The sequence below is a fragment of the Pristiophorus japonicus genome, chromosome 13 (genome assembly GCF_044704955.1).
Source record: "Pristiophorus japonicus isolate sPriJap1 chromosome 13, sPriJap1.hap1, whole genome shotgun sequence".
NCBI lineage: Eukaryota > Metazoa > Chordata > Chondrichthyes > Pristiophoridae > Pristiophorus > Pristiophorus japonicus.
Window position 1 is genome coordinate 77,048,005 of NC_091989.1, and position 14,565 is coordinate 77,062,569.

The 14,565-nt window shown below is 45.0% G+C and overlaps 1 protein-coding gene across 9 annotated transcripts in view; it reads left to right on the forward strand.

Annotated features, from left to right (window-relative positions):
* nr2c1 (nuclear receptor subfamily 2, group C, member 1) overlaps window positions 1-14,565 on the forward strand; it is a 161,237-nt gene that overhangs the window by 44,838 nt on the left and 101,834 nt on the right. Inside the window, exon 1 of one of the 9 annotated variants that reach the window (XM_070897680.1) lies at window positions 8,122-8,143. The exons of the other annotated variants lie outside the window; for them this stretch is intronic. The gene's annotated coding sequence lies outside the window, so the exon portion shown is untranslated. Of the gene's footprint in view, window positions 1-8,121; window positions 8,144-14,565 lie in introns of those variants that run through there. 9 annotated transcript variants of the gene reach the window in all.

A 14,565-nucleotide genomic window follows, 5' to 3' on the forward strand; every position in this document is an offset into this window, starting at 1 on the left:
CCGCGAAAAACAGGCGCCCAGCTCGGAGGTGCGCCGTTTTCACCGCGGCACGAAACTTGGGGCCATGGTAACTAAATGACCTGTGTGTTTCTTTCAATAAACTCTCTGCCTACATTCCAAACCCTTTTTTTCATCTGAAGCTTAGTAACTTACCTACGTCAGAAGATGCATTCAGATTTTTAAGTGGGATCTTAGTGTCATATTTTCTGTGCTTATTCGTGCATTCTCGACTTGCGCTGTTACTGTTTTACTCCAGGTAAAACTATTGGTCTGTGTGTGGGATTATTCGGATCCAAAGTCAGCAAAGCCAGATATTATTCATTAGTCCTAAGTTACAGAACTGATGGAAAGTCAGTTGTCACTTTGATCTGCCAGCGTTGGCATTGATTTGAGTCTTTGCCTAAGCCTTTTTAAATTAAAAATGTATAAAGTAACATTAGCAATAGAGTGACAAAAATCTTTTATTTAGAGAAATCTCATAGCAATTCTGCCTGTTACTTCACTTGGTAATCCAGAATCTGACCTTGAACCCGTTGTTAAGTGTTGTGCCGTGAGGAAATGCTTCACATTCTTGCTGTTGTCACATTTGGTAGACATAGTGTGCTGGCATGGGATCTCTGTCTGAAGTCTTGAGCTTTACAAATGGTATGCATGTTGAAGATGGACTTACGAACAAGGGATTTTTAACGATTTCAATAGACCTTATTGGGTAATCATTCAATGAAAAATTCCTGTAAACAAAAATATAACCGAACCAAGAAGATGGGTGGTTTTGGACAGGCTTCAGTTTTGCACAAGTGTATGAATCTATAGCGAGGTTGGGTTGAAGTTTGGCATTGAGTTGAAGGTCATGCCACATGAATCGGGATGTAGAAAACTAAAATAGCTTGATTGCCAGCATAACTTTTTTGAGTTTTCAGAAGACAATACTAAGTGCAAAGGTCATTTGAATTACAATGAAAGTGTTCATGTAGAAAAGTGAGTGCCTTTGATCCTTGTGTAATAGTTTTAGTATGGTTTGTGAAGTTCCTACACGCTGACCTGTGTTCACTGTGACCCTGCTTCCCTCTCCTCCCACCCACCAGCAAGTCTCAATCGTGCCCGCTGAACCATCTGTTGAATCTCCAGCATCGGCCTGTAAAATTTTTGTTTACTTGCAAATGAGGCCCTCTTATCCTTGATCTTACCGTATAGAAGCAAATCGACATCCTGGAACTGATTGATACTCGACTCACCTGATGATTCCTTCCCCCTCACTGAGTGCGACCCCCGAGGCTTCACATCCCCTGCCCAAACTATCCAGTAGCAGTGGCAGCATCTTCTCTGGATCCGACCTTGACTTTGCCTCCATATTCAAACACACCACCTTATGCCACCCCTTCCCTCTCTCCTTTGAACCTTTGCCGACTTCTAGGAACCTTCCTCAACATAGTCACCCCTTCCTCGATTTGAAACTCTGCATCAAGTGACAGATTTCCTTGTCCTGCTCACCTCCTTCAAGCTCTTGATATCATCAGCACGAGTGACTTTGAGGTCTCTCGTTGATGGGGGTCTCCTTGACATTTGTGCTATAATGAGTGGCTTTTCATCTCTATTGATGTTCCTTGATCTCTTCCCTGCCTTTGACACCGTTGATCACTTCATCCAACTCCAACATCTCTCCTTTGCATTATACCCCCGTGGCACAGGTCTTGTGTCTTCTGCCCATACTTATTACCACACTGGCACTATATTGCCTCCTGTGCTTTTTCTTCTCTACCCATATATGGTCACTTCAGGTCTAATCCAAAGGTGCATCTTTGGTCCCCATCTCCATCATTTAGGTGCTTTTGCTTGACAGTATCATCTGGAGTCATGGGGTTAGCTTCAACATGTATGCTAACACCCAAGTTGTACACCTCTCTCCTCCAAAGGCTGTTGCTACATTCTCTAACTACATATCCAACATTAAGATCGTAGGAGCAGGAGTAGGCCATTCGGCCCCTCGAAACTGCTCCGCTATTCAATGGGATCATCCCCATATGCCTTATTTATTGATCTATCGATCTCTGTATTGAATATACTCAAAGACTGAGCCTCCACAGCCCTCTGGGGTAGAGAATTCCAAAGATTCATTAAAACCTGGATGAACCAAACTTTCTGTTGGATTGATGTAGGCAAAGTCAATGCCATTCCTTTCGGTTCCTGTTCGTACCCACATGTGTCTGGGTTTTGGTTCCATCGACCTCCCTGGTTATCAACTCCAGCTGTGTCATGAGATCCACTACTTTGTTGTACTGCCTAACGTACAGACATACAAAAACGGCAGATAAAGGCCAGTTGGTCTATCAAGCCAGTCCAACAGCAGCAACTTTTGTTTATATTGTGTTGTCCAGCTGGGTGCGACTGCCTTCGCTTGATTCCATTCTTAGCTATCTGTTCGTGAGCGGAGAATCACCTGTAATGGCTTCTCTTCCCACTTCCACACTGCGAGTCCCCAAGGATCTATCCTTGGCCCCTCCTCCTTCTCATTTACATGCTGCCCCTTGGGGACATCATCGAAAACACAGTGTCGGGTTCTACATTTACACTGACAGCACCCAGCTTTACCTCACCATCCCATCTCTCGACTCCTCCACTTTCTGAATGGTCACACTGATTGTTGGACATCCAGTACTGGTTTGTCACAATGGTTATCTGACATTGAGCAGAAATTTCCTGCAACTAAATATTGAGAAGACTGAAGCCATTGTCTTCAGTCCCTGCCACAAACTCCATTCCCTAGCATCTGTCTGAGGCTGATCCAGACTGTTCGCAACCATGGTGTAATATTTGACCCCGAGGTGAGCTTCCGACCACATATCCGCTCTATCACCAAGACAGCCTATTTCCACTTCTAACATCACCTGTCTCCGTCCTTGCCTCAGTTCATCTATTGCTGAAATCTTCATCCGTGCCTTTATTACATCGAGACTTGACTATTCCAATACTCTTCTGGCCGGCCTTCCATCTTCCACCCTACATAAACTTGAGGTCATCCAAAATTCTGCTGACCATAGAAACATAGAAAGTAGGTGCAGGAGCAGGCCATTCAATGAGTTCATGGCTGAACATGAAACTTCAGTACCCCCTTCCTGCTTTCTCGCCATAACCCTTGATCCCCCGAGTAGTAAGGACTTCATCTAACTCCCTTTTGAATATATTTAGTGATTGGCCTCAACTACTTTCTGTGGTAGAGAATTCCACAGGTTCACCACTCTCTGGGTGAAGAAGTTTCTCCTCATCTCGGTCCTAAATGGCTTACCCCTTATCCTCAGACTGTGACCCCTGGTTCTGGACTTCCCCAACATTGGGAACATTCTTCCTGCATCTAACCTGTCTAAACCTGTCAGAATTTTAAACGTTTCTATGAGGTCCCCTCTCATTCTTCTGAACTCCAGTGAATACAAGCCCAGTTGATCCAGTCTTTCTTGATAAGGTCAGTCCCGCCATCCCGGGAATCAGTCTGGTGAATCTTCGCTGCACTCCCTCAATAGCAAGAATGTCCTTCCTCAAGTTAGGAGACCAAAACTGTACACAATACTCCAGGTGTGGCCTCACCAAGGCCCTGCAACTGTAGCAACACCTTCCTGCCCCTGTACTCAAATCCCCTCGCTATGAAGGCCAACATGCCATTTGCTTTCTTAACCGCCTGCTGTACCTGCATGCTAACCTTCAATGACTGATGTACCATGACACCCAGGTCTCGTTGCACCTTCCCTTTTCCTAATCTGTCACCATTCAGATAATAGTCTGTCTCTCTGTTTTTACCACCAAAGTGGATAACCTCACATTTATCCACATTATACTTCATCTGCCATGCATTTGCCCACTCACCTAACCTATCCAAGTCACTCTGCAGCCTAATAGCATCCTCCTCACAGCTCACACTGCCACCCAACTTAGTGTCATCTGCAAATTTGGAGATACTACATTTAATCCCCTCGTCTAAATCATTAATGTACAATGTAAACAGCTGGGGCCCCAGCACAGAACCTTGCGGCACCCCACTAGTCACTGTCTGAAAAGTACCCGTTTACTCCTACTCTTTGCTTCCTGTCTGACAACCAGTTCTCAATCCACGTCAGCACACTACCCCCAATCCCATGTGCTTTAACTTTGCACATTAATCTCTTGTGTGGGACCTTGTCGAAAGCCTTCTGAAAGTCCAAATATACCACATCAACTGGTTCTCCTTTGTCCACTTTACTGGAAACATCCTCAAAAAATTCCAGAAGATTTGTCAAGCATGATTTCCCTTTCACAAACCAATGCTGACTTGGACCTATCATGTCACCATTTTCCAGATGCACTGCTATGACATCCTTAATAATTGATTCCATCATTTTACCCACTACTGAGGTCAGGCTGACCGGTCTATAATTCCCTGTTTTCTCTCTCCCTCCTTTTTTAAAAAGTGGGGTTACATTGGCTACCCTCCACTCCATAGGAACTGATCCAGAGTCAATGGAATGTTGGAAAATGACTGTCAATGCATCCGCTATTTCCAAGGCCACCTCCTTAAGTACTCTGGGATGCAGTCCATCAGGCCCTGGGGAATTATCGGCCTTCAATCCCATCAATTTCCCCAACACAATTTCCCGACTGATAAAGATTTCCCTCAGTTCCCCCTCCTTACTAGACCCTCTGACCCCTTTTATATCCGGAAGGTTGTTTGTGTCCTCCTTAGTGAATACCGAACCAAAGTACTTGTTCAATTGGTCTGCCATTTCTTTGTTCTAACTCGTACCCAATCCCGTTTACCTATCACCCCTGTATTCGCAGACCTACATTGGCTCCTGGTCTGGCAAAGCCTTGTTTATATATTTAAAAAAAATCCTCAACCTTGTTTTCAAATCCTGCCCTGGCCGCATAATCTCCAGCCCTACAACCCTCCCAGATCTCTGCGCTCCTCCAATTCTGGCCTCTTGTGTATCCCCGATTTGAATCATTCCACCACTGGCGACCGTGCCTTCACCTGCCTAGGCCTTAAGCTCTGGAATTCCAGCCCTAAACCTTTCCACCTCCAATCCTCTCTCTCTCTCTCTCCCTTTAAGACGCTCCTTAAAACCTACCTCTTTGACCAAGCTTTTGGTCATCTGTCCTAATATCTCTGTGGCTCGGTGCTAAATTTTGTTAGAGCTCCTGTGAAGCGCCTCGGGACATTTTACAATGTTGAAGGCACTATATAAATGTAAGTTGTTGTGAATGTAGTGAAACGTCTCGAGGTGCTTCACAGGAACATAATCCTATAAAAGCTGACATGGAGCCAAAGAAGGAGATAGAATGCTTGGTCAAAGAGAGATTTTAAGCACCGTCTTAAAGGTAGAGAGAGAGAGATGGTGAGACAAAGAGTTTTGGAGAGCGCATTCCTATCCAGCTTGGTATAACTTCTGCACACCATCATGCCCGTACCCCCACCCATGCAGTTATGCAACCTTCTGCAAGACGCAAGAGGAAAAACCTTGGGAAAATAAATGCGAAATTTCTCTCTGACCCCTCGAAAGCAAGCTCCAGAAGACTATGCCAACTGGGTGATGGAACCCCCAGTGACCCAGCTACCTTCTATATGCGGTCACTCTCCGGAAATTGTCCAGCTCCATTTTGGAGTGAATCCACACTCATTGCATGTGCTGCATACTTGTTCCATAGGTTGATGTCTCCCTGCAAAAAGAAGTACTTCTGAGCATCTAACATAGTTTTATGTTTACAAAATTGAACCTTGTGTCCCCTGATCTTCCCTAATCTATCTAGCTCGAATAGCCTATTCACTTGGGCTGACTCTAATCCTTTCACTAACTGTAACCATTCTAGAATGGTTCCCGTGGATTGGAAGGTATCAAATGTAACCCCACTATTTAAGAAAGGAGGAAGAGAAAAAACGGGAAACTACAGTATGGTTAGCCTGACATCAGTAGTAGGGAAAATGATAGAATCTATTATTAAGGACTGGTAACAGGGCACTTATAGGATTGGGCAGAGTCAACACGGATTTATGAAACTAGCAGAATAGATAAGGGGGAGCCAGGGGATGTGGTGTATTTGGATAAGGTGCCTCACGAGGTTATTGAACAAAATTAGGGCTCTTGGGATTGGGGGTAATATGAGCATGGATTAAGGTTTGGTTAATGGACAGAAAACAGAGAGTAGGATTAAACAGATCATTTTCGGGCTGGCAGACTGTAACTAGTGGGGTGCCGCAAGGATCAGTGCTTGGGCCCCAGCTATTCGCAATCTAGATCAATGAATTGGATGAGGGGCCCAAATGTAATAGATCCAAGTTTGCTGATGGCACAAAGCTAGGTGGGGATGTAACTTGTGAGGAGGATGCAAAGAGGTTTCAAGGGGATATAGACAGACTAAGTGAGTGGGCAAGAACATGGCAAATGGAATATAATGTAGAGAAATGTGAAGTTATCCACTTTGGTAGGAAAAATAGAAAAGCAGAGTATTTTTTTAAATGGTGAGAGATTGGGAAATGTTGGTGTCCAGAGGGACCTGGGTGTCCTTGTACACGAGTCACCAAAAGTTAACATGCAGACAATTAAGAAAGCAAATGATATGTTGGCCTTCATTACAAGAGGATTTGAGTATAAAAGTAAAGATGTCTTACTGCAATTATATAGGGCCCTGGTGAGACGTGAGACCACACCTGGGTTATTATGTGCAGTTTTGGTCTCCTTACCTTAAGGAAGGATATACTTGCCATAGAGGGAGTGCAACGAAGGTTCACCAGACTGATTCCTGGGATGGGGGGATTGTCCTATGAGGAGAGATTGAACAGACTCAGCCTATATTCTGTAGAGTTTAGAAGAATGAGGTGATCTCATTGAAACATATAAAATTCTTACAGGGCTAGACAGCGTAGATGTAGGGAGGATGTTTCCCCTGGCTGGGGAGTCTAGAACCAGGGATCACAGTCTCAGAATAAGGGGTCAGCCATTTAGGACTGAGATGAAATATTTCACCACTCAATGGCTGGTGAATCTTTGGAATTCTCTAACCCAGAGAGCTGTGGAGGCTCAGTCATTGAGTATATTCAAGACAGAGAGCAATAGATTTTTGGATATTCAGGGAATCTAGGGATATGGGGATAGTGCAGGAAAGTGAAGTTGAGGTCGAAGATCAGCCATGATCTTGAATGGTGGAGCAGGCTCGAGGGTCCGAATGGCCTACTCCTCCTAATTCTTAAGTTCTTATGAAAGACCTCTGGAAGTTTACATTTTTCTAAAGTAAAATGCTCCAGCTCTCAAGGTCAGCTTTCTCCCTTACTCAACACTGCCCTTCTCTACCTCACTCCCTTTCCAATAAAACCGTGAGCTATGCCTTCATGAGCTCGAGGCTTAACGTCTCCAGCTCTGACCTAGCTGATCGTATTGCCTCAACTCTGCACAAGAATCCAATTCGTCAAAAACACATTGTCAATCGCACAAAGTTCTGTGCTCCTGTCCTTTCCAAGGTCCACTGACTCCACAATTCCCCTGTGAGTTGGTCTCGGTATTCTCAGCCTTGCTTTTGGATCCCTGCCATGGCCTCACTGCATCCGTATTCCAGTGTCTCCTGTCTTCATATCCTGCTCACACCTCCTGCTTCTCTAACACTGGGTTTCACCTTCTTCTATTTGATCAGCCATCATTCTCCTTCTGTCCTATTTTCCTCCACCTTGTTGCCTTTCTTACTTTTTTTCAAAAACCATCTCAAATTTTTTTTCTTCAGCTATGTCTTTGGCCTCTCGCCTTAACCCTTTTCATTTCCTGATTCTGCCCCCCGATCAGCATCCTTGTTTCATGTTCTTCTAACTGTAAAGTTCTCCGAGATGTCTTTGTCTATGTGAGGAATGCCACAGAAATGCAAGTTGTTGAATATATTTGAATGCATGAGCCCAGACACTAAATATCAACTGTCGAGGCTGTTGCACCTGAACCCCATCCTACCTTCACTTGATAGCCATATACATCACTTTATACACCCTGGGATGTTTTCCTACATTAAAGGCACTATATAAATGCAAGTTGTAGTTAATCACTGAATATTAAATAGCAGTCCAGACCATAGCTAAATTTTCTTATCTCTGCCACAGGGTGGTGATACCAATCGGATTATCCCAACTGCACCTTCACTCGGGGTAGGTATAATTGCAGTCTGACCAGTTTTAGGCATCTTAATGTAGGCATAGGAATTTATAATGGAGTGAATTGACAGGAAGTGTGCACAGATGTAATATTAAAAATATAGTATTGATCTAGTTTTGATCATTTGGCTGAAACATCCGGTCAGTCCAAAGCCTGGTTTGGAAATCTCAGTGCATTCTCTTCAGATCACCACTGTTTCTAAAGTGTTGTCATCCATTTTATCTCTTCCTCCTTTCTAATGATCAAGACTCCCATTCAACTTTGGCAACAGGATGTAAAAGATAACGTCAGCTGTGGCTCAGTTGGTAGCACCCACGCCTCTGACTCAGAAGGTTGTGGGTTCAATTCCCACTCCAGAGACTCCGTGCAGTACAGAGGGAGTGCTGCACTGTCTTTCGGATGAGACGTTAAACCTGCTCTCTCAGGTGGAAGTAAAAGATTCCATGGCTCTATTTTGAAGAAGAGCAGGGGAAGTCTTTCTGATGCCTTGGCCAATATTTATCCCTCATTTGTCATCACTAGACCAGATTATCTGGTCATTATCACATTGCTGATTGTGGGAGCTTGCTCTGCGCAGATTAGCTGTCGCGTTTCCTACATTACAGCTGTGACTGCACTTCAAAAAGTACTGTATTGGCTGTAAACTGCTTTGGGGTGTCCGGTGGTCGTGAAAGGCACTATATAATTGCAAGTCTTCAAGTTTACTGCTTCAGAAAGCATCAGCAATGCGGGTCAGTGAGCAGCAGATGAATTGTATAGTTCTGGTAATACAGACAGTATTTAGGATATTGAGTCAGCGGCAATGTATGCACACTTAATCTGTAAGCCAGTGGGTGTTTTGTATAGTTCTCTTCTGTGTTAAACAGCAAGTCACAAGAAATGCATATAGCAAGGGTAAGTGAACTGCACAATGGAAATTTCTTGGGATTCTTTATCAAAGGTCACAATCCGTTTTCCCTTTGGATAAGTAGATGGTAGCTCTGTACATGTGCTTGACTGTTGGCGTAAACACACTTGTAGAACAAAGCTAATCTGACTGCTTCAAGCCTCTAGACGAACGATATTGCTTTTTTTTATGGTACACTGAGCAGAATTGTGTTTTCACCATGTTTAGAACATAACATCAGAAATAGGAGCAGAAATAGACCCCTCGAGCCTGCTCCACCATTCAATATGATCATGGCCGATCATTGACCTCAACTTCACTTTCCTGCCCGATCTTCATATCCCTTGATTCTTCCTAGACCCCAAAAATCTATCTATCTCAGCCTTGAATATATTTAGAGACTCAGCAACACAGCCCTCTGGGGTAAAGAATTCTAAAGATTCACAACCCTCTGAGTGAAGAAAGTTCTCCTCATCTCGGTCCTAAATGGCCGATCCCTTATCCTGTGACTGTGACCCCAGCCAGGGGAAACAACCTCTCAGCATCTACCCTGTCAAGCCCCTTCAGAATCTTGTATGTTTCAGTGAGATCACCTCTCATTCATTTAAACTCCAGAGCGTATAGGCCCATTCTACACAATCTCTCATCATAAGACAGTCCTCTCATCCCAGGAATCAATCGAGTGAACCTTCATTGCACCACCTCCAAGGCAAGTATATCCTTCCTCCTCTAAGGAGACCAAACCTGTGCACAGTACTCCAGGTGTGGTCTCACCAAGGCCCTGTACAATTGTAGCAAGACTTCCTTACTCTTGGTGTCCAACCCCCTTGCAATAAAGAACAACATGCCATTTGCCTTCCTTATTGCTTGCTGTACCTGCAAGCTTGCTTTCTGTGTTTCTTGCACAAGGACACTCAAATCTCTCTGAACACCAACATTTAAACGTTTCTCGCCATTTAAAAAATATTCTGTTATTTTTATTCTTACTACCAAAGTGAGTAACCTCACATTTCCCCACATTATACTCCATCTGCCACCCCACTGCCCACTCACTCAGTCTATATCTCATTGCAGACGCTTTGTATCCTCCTCACAGCTTACTGTCCCACCTAGCTTTGTATCGTCAGCCAAATTGGATACATTACACTCGGTCCCTTCATCTAGGTCATTAATGTAGATTGTAAATAGCTGAGGCCCCAGCACTGATCCTTGTGGCACCCCACTAGTTACAGCCTGCCAACCTGAAAAAGACCCATTTATCCCTACTCTCTGTTTTCTGTCTGTTAACCAATCCTCTCTCCATGCTAATACATTACCTCCAACCCCATGAGCCCTCATCTTGTGTAACAATCTTTTATGTGGCACCTTGACGAATATACTATATCCACTGGTTCCCCTGCTCGTTACATCCTCAAAAAAAAACTCCAATAAATTTGTCAAACACTATTTTCCTTTCATAAAACCATGTTTAATTTAGAAGATAAAATGCTGCCTGAAGTTAGTTATGTTTCAGTGCAGTGTTGGAGCTTGAGTCATTGATTTTGTTCATGATTTCCTTTGGAATAATGCTCTTATTTACTGTTTTTACAACAGGAACTAGGCTACTTGTTTAAAGCAGTCAGTTAGGACCTATTAAGGTTCTTGTTTTGAAACAAAATATCTTGCACATGAGGATAATAAAGGGTCATCAGGCTGCGCTCCACCAAAAATAAATTCACAGTTTCTTGTGTCCTACTAACACTGTCAAGTGGCTGCATCTTGTCTTGTTCCCCTTTTCCTTTCTTTTTCTTCTGTTTCTCTCCCTTCCCACCTCTCTTCCACCCTCTCCCATGAAACCCGCCTCGCTGACACAAAGGTAAAACAGGAGACTAACTGCTGGAGTTGCTCTCGTTGCAGGTTAGGAAGAGATAGCAGCAGATCTGGAGTTCGGCCCCTTCCCCACCTGGACAGATCCTGTGCCCCCATAATTTTAAGAGCTACTGCTCTCAACTGTAACAAGAGTAAATGGGACACTTTGATTGTTGAATACATTTTGCATGTTTAAATGTGTCTCAGCAAAATTAATTTTGCTGAAACTGTCGCTAGTCTTGCATTGTGAGAATGTTCTTTGCATTATAATTTCCTAATTTACTGTACATAGTGGAGTCTGGGAGCATTTTGTTTAGTTCAGATATTCTGCAATGAAAAGTGCAAAAGGTTTCAAACTTAGAAGTTCTGTTTTCCGATAGAAGCATCTGTGTTGTCATGATCCATAGAATCATAGAAATTTACAGCACAGGAGGAGGCCACTTGGCCCATCGTGTTCACGCCGGCTGACCAAGAACTATCCAGTCTAATCTCACTTTCCAGCTCTCGGTCCATAGCCCTGTAGGTTATGGCACTTCAAGTGCACATCCAAGTACTTTTTAAATGCGATGAGTGTTTCTGCCTCGACCACCCTTTCAGGCAGTGAATTCCAGACCCCCATCCCCTCACCCTCTGGGTGAAAAAAGTTCTTCTCAACTCTCTAATCCTTCTACCAATTACTGTTAAGGGAAATAGGTCCTTCCTATCCACTCTATCAAGGTGCCTCATAATTTTATACACTATTGTACAGTAATGGAGAATGAAATCGAGACACCCAGTGGAGGCTTTAATGGGCAAATCTGATCAAGGCCATGCACCAAAATGTCAGCATTATTCCACCTTGTTTAATTGCACGAGTCTATACCTGAGCATAATCGCCTGAGATGTGCTTTGCAATCTACTCGATCCAGGGTTCGAGTTCTTCTTAATATAGATTGCAGTTTTTTTTAAGACTTTTATTTTCTCATTAATTGTGCGGTTGATGTCCGTAACTTCCTCCTTCTACACGAGTACAAAACGTAAATTGCAACTTGTTCGGAAAGTTCTGTTTCAATGTTGATTTGAGACTTCGAAAAAAATGAAACCTGGCCAAATGAGGTGTAACCAGTGCCTCAGCAATTTGCATGTAGCTGTTAGAAGAAATTGTTCTTCTCTTGGTCTGTTGGATCTTTTATTTTAATTGTGTTTGAGGCTGATTTCCCTGTGGGTTGCAGTAACCTGTCATCTGCATCATTCGCAATCAAATTATGGGTTGGCAAGACATGTCATGTTGTTTCTCTTGTTCGGCCTGTACTCAAATGTTTGGCAGAAACAAATGTAATACCAAACTCAACTGCATCTCTATACTGGTGTGAACACATCATTCCTGCAGTACTTCCTAAATGGCTGCCGTATTTCCCTACATTACAGCAGTGACTACACACCAAGGTAAGACACTTTGGGACATTCTGAGGTCATCAAAGATGCTATATAAACGCAGGTCCTTTCCTGCCCTAGTCCACACAGTAATGACACTTGCAAAAAGTGACGGGCTTTTTCAAAGCTGCAGCATCCTTGGCGATTGCTAATTTTCCGGTGGGGTGATAATGTGGCCACATTGGGTGTAAAGAGGAAATGTTTCAAGGACATCCTCAAAGCCTCCTTGATAAAGTGAGACATCCCCACCGACACCTGGGAGTCCCTGGCTAAAGACCGCCCTAAGTGGAGGAAGAGGATCCAGGAGGGCGCTGAGCACGCTGAGTCTCGTCGCCGAGAGCATGCAGGAATCAAGCGCAGGAGCGGAAGGCTTTGAGGGTGTCCTTGAAACATTTCCTCTGCCCACCTGGGGCTCGCTTGCCATGTAGGAGTTCCAAGTAGCGCGCTTGCTTTGGGAGTCTCGTGTTGAGCATGCGGACGATGTGGCCTGCCCAACGGAGCTGGTCGAGTGTGGTCAGTGCTTCAATGCTGGCGATGTTGGCTTGAGTAAGAACACTGACGGTGCATCTTTCCTCTGTGGATTCGCAGGATATTACGGAGGCATTGCTGGTGGTATTTCTTCAGTGCTTTGAGGTATCTACTGTATATGGTCCACATCTCTGAGCCATATAGGAAGGCGAGTATCACTACTGCCCTGTAGACCATAAGCTTGGTGCCAGATTTGAGGTCCTGGTCTTCAAGCACACTCTACTTCAGGCGACCAAAGGCTGCGCTGGCATACTGGAGGCGGTGTTGGACCACGTCATCGATGTCTGCCCTTGCTGTGTGACAGTAGGCTCCCGAGGTATGGAAAATGGTCCACGTTGTCCAAGGCCGTACCGTGGATTTTGATAACCGGGAGACAGTGCCGTGAGGCGGGATCAGGTTGGTGGAGGACCTTTTGTCTTACAGATGCTTAGTGCAAGGCTCATGCTTTCGTATACCTCGGTGAATATGTTGACAATGGCTTGGAGTTCAGCCTCCGACTGTGCGCAGATGCAAGCGTCGTCTGCGTACTGTTGTTCGATGACACAGGATGGGATGACCTTGGATCTAGCCTGGAGGCGACGAAGGTTCTATAGATTAGTTCCATTCCAGCAGGGTGCTTGTTGAGAGTGAGATGGAGCATTGCAGCAAGGAGGATCGAGAAGAGCGTTGGCATGATAATGCAGCTCTGCTTGTCCCCGGTGTGGATATGGATTGGGTCTGTGGTGGATCCATTGGTCAGGATCACAGCTTGCATGTTGTCGTGGAGCAGGCGGAGGATGGTGCCAAACTTTTGGAGGCAGCCGAAACGGAGGAGGACGCTCCATAGTCCTTCACTGTTGACAGTGTCGAAGGCTTTTGTGAGGTCAAAGAAGGCCATGTACAAGGGTTGGTGCTGTTCCCTGCATTTCTCTTGCAGTTGTCGTGCGGTGAAGATCATGTCCCTTGTACCTCTTGGTGGACGGAATCCGCATTGTGACTCTGGGAGAAGACAGTTGAGGAGGATTCTTGCGATGACTTTCCCAGTGGCTGACAGCAGATAGATTCCTCTAGTTGCTGCAGTCGGACTTGTTCCCTTTTTTGAAGATGGTCACAATTACGACATCTCAGATCTCCCGGCATGCTCTCCTCCTTTCAGATAAGAGAGATGAGGTCGTGCATTCGCACCAGTAGTGCCTCCCGCCATAATTTAGTGCCTCAGTGGGGATTCCATCTGTTCCTAATGCCTTGTTGTTCTTGAGCTGATGGATGGCCTTTTCTACCTTGTGCAGGGCTGGGGTTTTGCTGAGATGGTGGCAGGTAGCATGCTGCGGGATGCATTTGAGGACACTCGTGTCGAAGGCAGAGTCTCGGCTAAGGAGATCTTCGGTGCTCCTTCCAGCGGGCCCTGACTGCCTCGGTGTCCTTAATGAGTGCTTCCCCGTTCTTGGCCAGCAGTGGGGTGGGGCCTTGGGTGCTTGGGCCATAGGTAGACTTGACAGCAGTGAAGAATCCTCGCACGTCATGGCTGTCGGCCAGCTGCTGGATCTTCTTTGCTTTCTCCACCCACCATCTATTCTTTAGGTTGCGGGATTTTTGTTGGACCTCGGCCTTCAGCTGCCTGTAGAGCTGCTTTGTAGTTCCTGAATTGGGTTGCTGCTTTAAATTCAGAAATGCCTTGCGCTTGCGGCTTACTAGCTTCTGGCTCTCCTGGTCGTTGTAGGCAAACCAGTCTTGGTATTTCCTGGTTGAGTGACCAGGCGT